General features: G+C 30.7%; 1 long non-coding RNA gene across 1 annotated transcript in view; it reads left to right on the forward strand.

Annotated features, from left to right (window-relative positions):
• Positions 1-10549, forward strand: part of LOC110006719 (uncharacterized) — a 53154-nt gene extending 42605 nt beyond the window's left edge. The window contains exon 2 of the long non-coding RNA XR_016050495.1: positions 10170-10549. This is a non-coding gene — a long non-coding RNA (uncharacterized LOC110006719). The remainder of the gene's footprint in view (positions 1-10169) is intronic.
• The last annotated feature ends 1076 nt before the right edge of the window (positions 10550-11625 follow it).

Here is an 11625-nt window from a genome sequence, read left to right on the forward strand (position 1 = left end):
TTTTTTCATAGTTTATCTGAAATGTTTTAACCTCAATAACATTAACATTTTGGGGATCATATTCGACATCAGAAAATGTTGGTCCGGGTGATTCAGGTCTGGATATATCTGTTTTAGGGGTTATGACATTATAGACAGGTTGTTGAACTTCTCCAACTCTCCTTAACTCTTATAGCATAACATTAATATGCTGATTCTCGTATTTTGTATGAGGAATAGATGAGGTAGAACTCCTAGCTAGAATTTTAGGAGTTTGGGAAGCAATATGAATTCTAGTACTCCTTTGAAGATTAAATTGTATTTGGACTTCCCCACTAGGGAACTCTATTATAGAATTAACATTAGAATTCTGAACAGATCTCGAAGAGGTTTAATTTAATAGATTCCATTGAGCTGGTAAATTTACCTGATTCCATGTTATAGTCTTGGGAACTATCAAATTTGATTTTTCTACGTTAGTTTGGAAATACAAGGTTTGTCCCCTTTTGTCCATCTTCTTCACATCGAGATGTATAGTATTCATAACCTTATAGCAAATTCTATATATGACTGCAACATTTTGGGACCCAGTTTTCATATCAAACCCATCAGTTTTGAGATTTTAAGTTAAAACCTTTAGAAGATTAGGGATGGTAAAAGAAACTGAAAAATTTGGATAACAATTAAAGTATATAGGGCCTTCACAGAGGCTGGATTCAATGATCCCAAATAAGGACTCAAAAAATTTTCTCTGTCTTACGTCTCTTAAATAGAGAAGGACTGAATTATTGAGTTCAGTACGAATTAAAGATTTAACTGCCATTTGGACTATCCCTAAGTGTAAATAATTATATCTATTCTTCTATTATGTCTTTAGATATAAGAGATATTGTATTTTGAGATTCAAGAATACATACAGTCTTTTCAACAGTTTTTAAGCATAATCACTTTTAAATTGGAAAGAACCTTTTCTATAAATTTCGCAAGTAGGAACTTTGGGAATATTCCAATTTTGTATGCTTTTTTCTATATTAGATATAATTATTTCCTCGATATTTTTTATATTGCTTATATGAAAGCCTGAAGAGCTAGCATTATTGCTTAAATATTGAGATCTATTCCTAAATAAGCTTGTTATTTAGTCAATAACGTAGTTACCTATTTCCTGTTTCACAGTCAATGAGAAAATAACACTAACGACTTACTCCCTACGCATATATGCTCAACCACGACTTAGGGTTCCACAGGATAAGGCGTACTGTCACATACGGCTTTAATAATACACTTATTTTGGAAAGATAAAAATTAAAGTAACGAAATTAGATAGTGAAACTTGGCTCTGATACTATTTCTTTCATTTTAATCAAATGTACATATGTATGTATGTATGTATATATATATATATATATATGTATATGCATATATATGTACTCATATATATGTATACATGTACATATATATACATATGTACATGTATACATATATATATATATATATATATATATATATATATATATATATATGTACATAAACGTATATATATATATATACATATATCTACATATATATACATGTACATATATATATATATGTACAAACATATATACATATATGTATATATACTTGTATATAAACATATATATGTACATATATGTATACAAATGTATATACAAATATATACATACAAATATAAGAGTATATACATTTGAGTTTGGAGTATATATAAACAAATATATATATATATATATATATATATATATATATATATATATATATAAGAACATATACCAATGTATATGAACATATGTATATAAATATGAGTACATATGTATATATAAATATACTCTACGTGTTTTGTATATACATACTTTATACATATGTATATATGTAAAGATATATACATGTATATATATATGTACATGTGTATATACATATAAATATGTACATATATCTATATACATATGTACGTATATATATATGTACATACATACACATATATATGTGTATATATATATATATATAAACATATACATATGTATATATGTATATATGTACACAAACATATACATATGTATATATGTTTATAAATACATATTTGTATACATAGATATACATATATACATATACATATATGTACATACATATATGTATTTGTACATATGTATATATATATATGAGTACATATGTATATACAAATGTATTTTATGTGTTCTGTATATGTATATATATGTATATATGTATATATATATATGTACATATGTGTACATATATATATATATATATATACATATATACATATATGTACATATATAAATATATGTAAATATGTATATATTATATGTCAATATACATAAATATATATGACGACATATACTTATATATGTATAGATGTATATACATAAATGTATATACATATACATATATATTTATATATATGTACATGATGTCATATAAATATACATATATACATATTTAAATATACGTAAATATGATGTCATATATGTATATGTAAATATTTGTAAATACATATATAAATACATATATATGTAAATACATACATATATGACGTCATATACACATATCTAAATATATGTATATATATACGTGTATATACATTTAAATATATATGTACATGTATATACATGTATGTTTACAAATATACATATACACATATATCCAATGTATATATATGTATATTTAAATATATATATATATATATATATATATATATTAATATATATATGTTTATGTACATTTATATATAAATATGTAAATATGTAAACATATATATGTATATGTAAATATACATTTAAATATATATTTATAAGTAAATATAAATATAAATACATTTATATATATGTAAATATACATTTACATATATTTTACATATTTACATATATTTACGTATATATGTTTAAATATATGTATATTTTATATATGTATATTTAACTATATGTTTTAATATATATATATTTTGTGTTTAAATATACATATTTAAACATATATATAAATATATGTTTATATCTATTTAAACATGTAAATATATAAATATATATTTACATAAATATAAATATATGTATATATATTAAAATATACATATAAATACATACATATATGATGTCATATATGTAAATATGTGTATATGATGTGATATATGCAAATATATATGTATATGACGTCATATATTTATATTTTTATATATGTATATTTACATGTATACATATCTATATATATATATATATATATATATATATATATATATATATATATATATATATATATATATATATATATATATATATGTGTATGTATATATACATATATGTATATGTATATTCCTATATATGCATATGTCTATACATACATATATATATATATATATATATATATATATATATATGCATATACATATGTATATGTACAAATATACATATATTGTATATATATATATGTATGTATATACATATATACAATATATGTATAAAGAATATATATATATATATATATATATATGGAAAAAGTTGAGATTAGCCCACTAGCTCATATGAACAAATGATCCCATCGGCCCATATTGAATCTAGGTCGATCTGACGATCACGGATATCAGGTAGTGCTTTAATTTTATTTATTTTTCTACATATCCAAATCACTTGAAATCTTACGTGTATATTGTTCTCATCAAGGTACTCTTAATAAAAATGTAAAACAAATTATCTGTAAAATCTAAAATGATCAAAATACCCCCGACACTTTTTATGGGTATTTTGGTCAATTTATTTCACGTAAAATACTTTTTTGATATTTTTCAAAAAATCATCTATTTTTGAGGAACATACACCTTAAATTTCAAGTGATTTGGATTTATAGAAAAAAAAACTAATATTCAAACACTAGTGACGTCTTTGATCGTCAGATCGGCCTAGAATCAATTTGGGACTTTGGGCTCATATGTTCATATGAGCTAGCTGGTTAATCCCAACTTTTCCGTATATATATATATATATATATATCGAGAGAGAGAGTGAGAGAGAGGGAAAGTATGGGGTTAGCCCGCTCGCTTACCCCTTTGAGAGAGCCGAATGGCTATGATGAAAAAATGAAAATCCCCCGGTTGTTGGAACGAGTTGTACATTTTACAAAAAAAGGTCCATGCGTTTGAAAATTTTGGTCCCCAGGAAGTACGCTGTGATGACAACATCCTGAAAAGGGCGCCTTTCGATCTCTCTCCTAGATTTTCTCTCTCTTATACTTCCTAAAAAATAGAATGCTCTTTCTCTCCCTCACGCTCTCTCTTTCTATTAGAGTTTGGGTTTTTTTCTCTCTCTTCTACTTCCTCCAATTTACAAACACCCTCTCTCTCAATCTGCTCATGCCAAAGTCTTTCTCTCTGTTCACTCCGCTTGTTGTTCCTGTTGTCGCCCTCTCCCACCCTCTTGCTGCTCGTCGAAAGAAGCTACCCTCCGCTCTCTTCACTGTGTCTCTTTGCAGCTCAGCTCTCTTCACTGTGCCTCATTGCAGCCCACCCCATTTGTAAAGGTTCTCTCTCTCCCTATATTTGTTTGAGATTTATAGTATTGCAAAAACCCCAAGATCTCTATATTCGTCTGAGATTTATAGTATTACAGAAGCCTCAATATCTCTGTATTTTTCTGAGATTTATAGTATTGCAAAAACCCCAATCTTTTTATCTCCGTATTTCTTGTCTACTATTGATTCTACAATTTTTGCCCTGAAAATGCATAGATGGAGGTTCATTTGATTTTCTGTTTTATCTGATAAATCTTTTGTTCTTTGTATTTCTTGTCTACTATTGATTCTACAATTTTTGCACTGAAAATGCATAGATGGGGCTTCATTTGATGTTTTGTTTTCTCTGATAAATCTTTTTTTCTTTGTATTTCTTGTCTACTATTGATTCTACAATTTTTGCCCTGAAAATGCATAGATGGAGCTTCATTTGATTTTTTGTTTTCTCTAAAAAATCTTTTTTTCTCTGTATTTCTTGTCTACTATTGATTCTACAATTTTTGCCCTGAAAATACATAGATGGAGCTTCATTTGATTTTCCTGTTTTCTCTGAGGTTGGGATTCTTTGTTTCCCTTCATGCCCAATATATTATTGTTTTATTGTTATTTTCAATATGATCTATCTCAAAATTGGATAGAACGAAAGAGATGGTTGAGGTTAATTGATATTTATGCTGATATTTGGAGGCTCAATAAGTTGGGTAAGTTTAATTTATTAGTAAATGATTAGATTTTACTAAAAAATGAAAATGAAGAGTGGTAAATGCTTTCACGAATGGTGCAATTTGACTAAATTGGTACTTCTTATTTTTTAGAAGAAAAACTGTTTGATTTTCTATGTTTTTTTTATATAAGTTCAACAAGATCAGTGTTTGGACTTGAAACTTAAAGTTGGTTAATTAATACGGTATTTTTGTCATTGATTTTGATGCATATAGTCAGTTGTATGTCTCATGCTCCACTTGTTGGCAGAGCATTGCCTCTCTAGCATAGACTGCATGATCTGCATATTCTGATGTCTATAATGTTCCCCAACGAGTTAATGTGTAAATTTTGAGATTCTTAACTTTTGTTCAATTGATGATTGTACCACTTCTTTCTATTTTCTGATATGGCTTCCAATACCTTAGTGTGGTCTTAATTGGACGTACAAAGGCCTAAGAGGATATATTTAGCTTTCTGTAGTCTTCCATGACTTGACTTCTACTAGAGGAATATTTGTGCTTGGACTTTTTAGAAAGTAGATTAGTATGTGATTTACATTTGGTGTTCATATATTCTCTGCCCATATACCAAATTTCCAACCACGTAACTTTTTACTGAATCTTCTATTCAATAGTGAGAGAATGGACAGTTGAATGTTTCTTTTTTTACCCCTTCCATTTGTTGACATGAAGTTCAAAAGACCACTCTTTTTAAAACTTGATCTGGGTTAAATCGACTCACACAATTCAACTTCCTGAGGATGGGATTCTTTTTTTCCTTTCATACCCTATCTATTGTTTTTTTATTGTTATTTTCAATATGATCTTTCTCAAATTTGGATAGAACGAAAGAGATGGCTGAGGTTAATTGATATTTATGCTGATATTTGGAGGCTCAATAAGTTGGGTAAGTTTAATTTATTGGTAAATGATTGGATTTTACTAAAAATTGAAAATGAATAGTGGTAAATGCTTTCACGAATGGTGCAATTCGACTAAATTGATACTTCTTATTTTTTAAAAGAAAAGCTGGATTTTTGCTATATCACTTGTGTTGGGTTCAGCTAGGATGTGGGTCTTATGGTGTTTGATTTTCTACTCTCTTTTTTTTTTTTCTCAGATAAGTGGTTATCTATTTGTTCCACTTATTTGGTTATAATTGAATGGACTTTTGTTATAGCTTTTGAGTTGGTTCTATGAGATGTTTTTGGTGCATAGTTCTTATTGGTTGATAGTTTTATTGCCATGCCCTTTTCCTAGTAGCCACATAATGCTGAATATATAAAATTTTGCATGTTGCATACTTTTTTCCTCTAAATCATCAGTTTAGACCCATTCATGTGCTTTGGTCACTTTGGATCCATTTGAAAGTTTGGTATTTTATATCCAACCTATGATTTGGGTCCTTATTGATAAAAAATAGGCTTGTTTAATTTATTTTTGCTCTATATTTTGTGGTAGAGATGCCTGGTTTTTGGCAATGGTTAAGCCCTTTTGAGCTCCAGTTATCTTTTAACTACTAGGTAATTTTAAAAGAAAAGCTGGTTTTTTTTCCTAGAAACCACATAATGCTGAATATATAACATTTTTCATGTTGCATAATTTTTTCCTCTAATTTGTCAATTGTCCTCATCTTGCCTTATACTTTCGCTTTTGTCTCTACTTTCATGGTATATCTTAAGATGATGGTTTGAATAACCCATCAATCCTCATACCCTTATCCACTTGATCTACCATGAGAGGTTTTTGGCACATAGTTCTTATTGGTTCATAGTTTTATTGACATGCCCTTTTCCTAGTACCCACATAATGGTGAATATATAAAATTTTGCATGTTGCATAATTTTACCACTCTAATTTGTCAATTTTCCTCATCTTGCCTCATACTTTCGCTTTTGTCTCTACTTTCATGGTATTCTTTAGTTGAAGGTTTAGATACATGTACTTTTGTAGTTTGCAGTTAGACATTGGGTAAATTAAAAATCTGAGATGGATTCCACGAGTTCAGTCGGTGTGCCATCTAGTACATGCCCAAATGTAGGCAGCAATGATGAAATCCCGGATGGTGGTTGTGGCTCAGCAAATATAGACCAAGAAATAGAAGAACCATGTGTATGGATGAAGTTTGGATCAGAGGATGATGCCTATGACTACTTTAAGTCTTATGCATTGACCAAAGGTTTTTGTATTCGCAGGGAGAGCACTCATAACAAGAAAGGTAAACGGATCGATAGGGTTTATGTTTACTCGAAGGAAGGGTTTAAACCAAAAAAACCTAATAACAGTGGAAGGTTACCTTGAGTTATGGTGTGGGTGCAAGGTTAGGCTGTGCATAAGTAACCAAAAAGACGATGCATAGAAAGTGACTAGCGTCGAGCTAGATCATAATCACGATCTAGTTACTCCAAAAAAATCTTGTATAATTCGCACACACCGATCATTGTTGAGTGCTACAAAGTCCTTGATACATTCAATGAGCTCAGCAATGGTTAAGCCCATACATATTCATGATATATTCATAGAGCAGGCTGGAGGGATCGATAATGTCCCTTGTATACAAAAGGATATCCAAAATCAAATAGCAAGCGGTAAAAGAAAACTTAAAGGAGAAGATGGCAATTTAATTTTGTAATGGCTCTATAGAAAGAATCAATCGAACCCATCATTTTTATATAGATTGAGATGTGATGATGAGGATCACATTCATAATATCTTATGGGTAGATTCTACATCTAGAGTTTCCTACTAGTGCTTTTCTGATATGGTTACCTTTGATACCACATATAAGACAAATACGTTTGGTATGCCCTTTGCACCTATACTTGGTGTAAATCACCATTTAGTACAACTATCTTTGGATTTGCACTCATATTTGACACGAAAATAGAATCATCTATATGGGTATTTGAAAACTGGTTGAAAGCCATGGGTGGAGGGCAACAAGGCGTTATTCTCACTGATCAAGATCCTGCAATTTCATATGCAGTTAGACAAGTTTTTTTCCAAAGTAAGCATTATTATTGTAAGTGGCACATATTTGCAAAGATCAAAGAAAAATTGTCATGTCTTGCATATGCATCCTTCTTTTTCAGATACCTTTATGAGGTGTGTGGCTAGCCCAACAATTGAAGAATTTGAATCAGGATGGAAATCAATGGTTGAGAATTATCAGTTGGAAGACAATGAATGGCTAAGCAAGCTTTATAGTTATTGAATGTAATGGGTTGATGCTTACTTGGCTGACACGTTTACAGCGGGTATGACCTCTACTCAAAGGAGTGAAGGAATGAATTCACACTTCAAAATGTACTTGACACCTACAACAAGCTTACATACATTATTAGAAGTTGTTGCAAAAGTCCAAGATAAGATGGTACGAAAAGAGAGGGAAAATGACTCGAAAGATATTCAAACTACTCCAGTCTTACAAACAACCACTTTCATTGAGTCACAAGCATAAAAAATCTATACTCCAAATATTTTAAAGATATTTGGGAAGAGGTGGCTAATTGCTTTAATTTTACTAGGGAGACAGTTGAAGACAATGGACAGGTTGCTACCTTTAAGGTGGGAGTCTCAGGGATGGGATCTAGACCCTACTTAGTGAAATTCAATTACCGTGACAATTCGGTTTCTTGCAGTTGTCACTTCTTTGAGAGGATGGGCCTTCTTTGCAGGCATGTACTGAAGATTTTTATGGTGAAAGATGTTTTTGAAATCCCTCCATAATATATAATGAGGTGTTGGATCAAGGATGTAAAAAAGGGAGTTTTTGTTGATGACATTGGGGAACAAATTCAGGTAACTTCTGAACTACCACGCTCCATTAGATTTAATGAGGCTATGCAAGCAAGTAATCCCTTGCCGAGCATGTTTCACATAGTGTTGAGGGACACAAGTTTATAATGTCCATAATACAAAATGGAATTTGTCAGTTTGATGAAAAGATTGTATGCAAGAGAGGTCCACAGGATAATGCCATGAGCCATGTCAATGAAGATGAGAATTTACTTAGTTGTAGTAACACACCAAGTGGACGTAACCATTGTCGCGATGTCCTTGAGCCTCCACGAGCATGGATAAAGAGACGATCGACCACTAAAAAATTGAAAGCTCGTTCTGAGGGATGGAGCCGAAGACAAAAAAAAGGAAATGCACAGTCTGCAATGGTAGCGCGGACATGATAAAAGGAACTGCCCGTCATTCGTTTGTGATAGGTACAACTACATACCTTTACATTATTTTGATTTACAATTGTATTATTCTCATTATTTCTGATCTATTTGATTTACAATTGTATTAGCTTCAATTGGAATACATACATATGAATTTATCTTCCTCTTACAGGGCTAAGGACAAAACACGTAGTAAGCATGATGGTATTGTAGAGCCCATCTTAAGCAAGGAGGTCAAGTGACAGCAAATATGCATTGATGGTATGGACAAAACACATCGTAAAGCACTTTTGTAATTATCTACATGCAAATCACTAGGCCTAGGCTTATCTCGCATATAGCTACTTGCATGCAATTTATTATTGCATTTCCATGCTAAATATGGAAATTGTGACAGTGTTGTACGATTTTCCTTACATGATAATATGTTCCTTTTGCTCTGTTTTCCGCTCAAGAACAGTATTAGTGAACCCAGGACTAGGAATGCTCTGAAATAGTGTCTGTTATTTCCTTCTTTGTGACATAGGGCACTTTATTCACACAGGTGGATATTAGACAATGAAAAATGAATGATTTGTTCACTGCTTTCATCTGCTAGAATATGAAGTTGTATTTCGTGATTGTGCTTACAATGAAAAATGTATGATTGTTCACTGCTTTCATTTGCTAGATTCTGAAGTTTTATTTTGTAATTGTGTTTACAAGGAAAATTGTATGATTGTTCAATCTTAGCCCACCATCGTGTAGTCAACAAGTGCATGATTGTTCAATCTCTGTGACATAGGGCATTTTATTCATACATCTGGATCATAGACCCTCCATTGGTGATTGTTGTTCCTGCTAAATGCACATCCACACCCCCTGAACTTGTATCGAGCAAGAGAGAAAGTGGGATCAGAGACCATGCTGAGAATCAAATTTGTACTCGATTGTAGATGGAGTATTAGGACAAGAAGCAAATTTTTATTCAATGTATTTTGTTTTATCATGGAGAAATTTCATATTAGCTCCATCAAATTTAGTTTAGATCATGAACTGCTATGTAGTATCCTCATTGGCTATGAAGAAGGTTCTTTTACATGATTTTATTTTTTATGATTCTTATATTGGTGTATATGATTTAAATTATTTATGTTGAATGGTTCCATTGCAAGTTTGAACTTCTATATGGAGTAAAAGATAGGCTCGTGATCTTAATGGTGATTTCTCATATTGTTTTTATGTTGCTGGAATCTTATATCATCCTCCTTACAGTTGTTGTCTTCTGCGTATAGGAAAAAAGATAGCCTGGGTTTTGAAGGAAAAATACACACTATTGCTTTTTCTCACCACAAAAAGTAGGGGTTAAAATTATTGTTTAATTTCTTATCAAGAGTTAACATTCCGTTAATCCCTTTTATTATGAGTGGTTTAATTTGTGGTCAAAAGTTAACATTCCGTTAATCCCTTTTATTATGAGTGGTTTAATTTGTGGTCAAAAGTTAACATTCCGTTAATCCCTTTTTATTATGAGTGGTTCAAAAGTGCATGCCTCCTAAGGTCTCGGCTAAGGTTTTATAGCGACATTACATTAGATAGGTTTATTGAAACCACTACAGTGAAGCCAAAAGTTTTATGCTTCCGAGGCTACACGCTCGTCTGAGGGTACATGCTCCTTCGAAGTAAAAACTCGATCTTGGAGTACTTATAGGATTCCAATTTTGGGGATGTAAACTCCTCTACCTGGCAACAAATTGTGAAGAGAAATCCTATGCATCTTGTATTTGCATGAAGTAATGTTGAAAGTCATCTAGTATTTGGACCATCTGATCTAAGGGTTTTCTTTTTCTGTTTTTCTTTTTTTTTTTTTTTTTGGGGGAAACTCAATGGGAACATGGTGCCTACCCATTTTTTAAAATAGTTAGGTTTTCAAAGCTGTCAGTCAGATTGGAGAGCACAATATGCGACTAAGGTATAGGGGGTACTACCATCACGACCCCAACCCCTTTCCCATATGATCTATGGTTTTAGATAGAAAAAATATACATGAAGACAAGGCGAATTTTTGTGATGAGCAATATAGTGTAGTGTAAATCGTATTAGCGTAAGAGATGGTTAATTATTAGATAGAAAAAAAGTATAAGAACTAGTTGGTAGGAGAGAGTTTGAATGTCAAACTCGCAAAGTTTTTTCATATGAAAGTTGAGAAAAACTGAAGTTACTTTTCCACTCTTACATAGCTGATTGGGCCTTCTAAAAAT

This window comes from Amborella trichopoda, chromosome 2 (assembly GCF_054954075.1).
Source record: "Amborella trichopoda isolate Santa Cruz 75 chromosome 2, AtrichopodaSantaCruz75HAP2 v2.0, whole genome shotgun sequence".
NCBI classification, from domain to species: domain Eukaryota; kingdom Viridiplantae; phylum Streptophyta; class Magnoliopsida; order Amborellales; family Amborellaceae; genus Amborella; species Amborella trichopoda.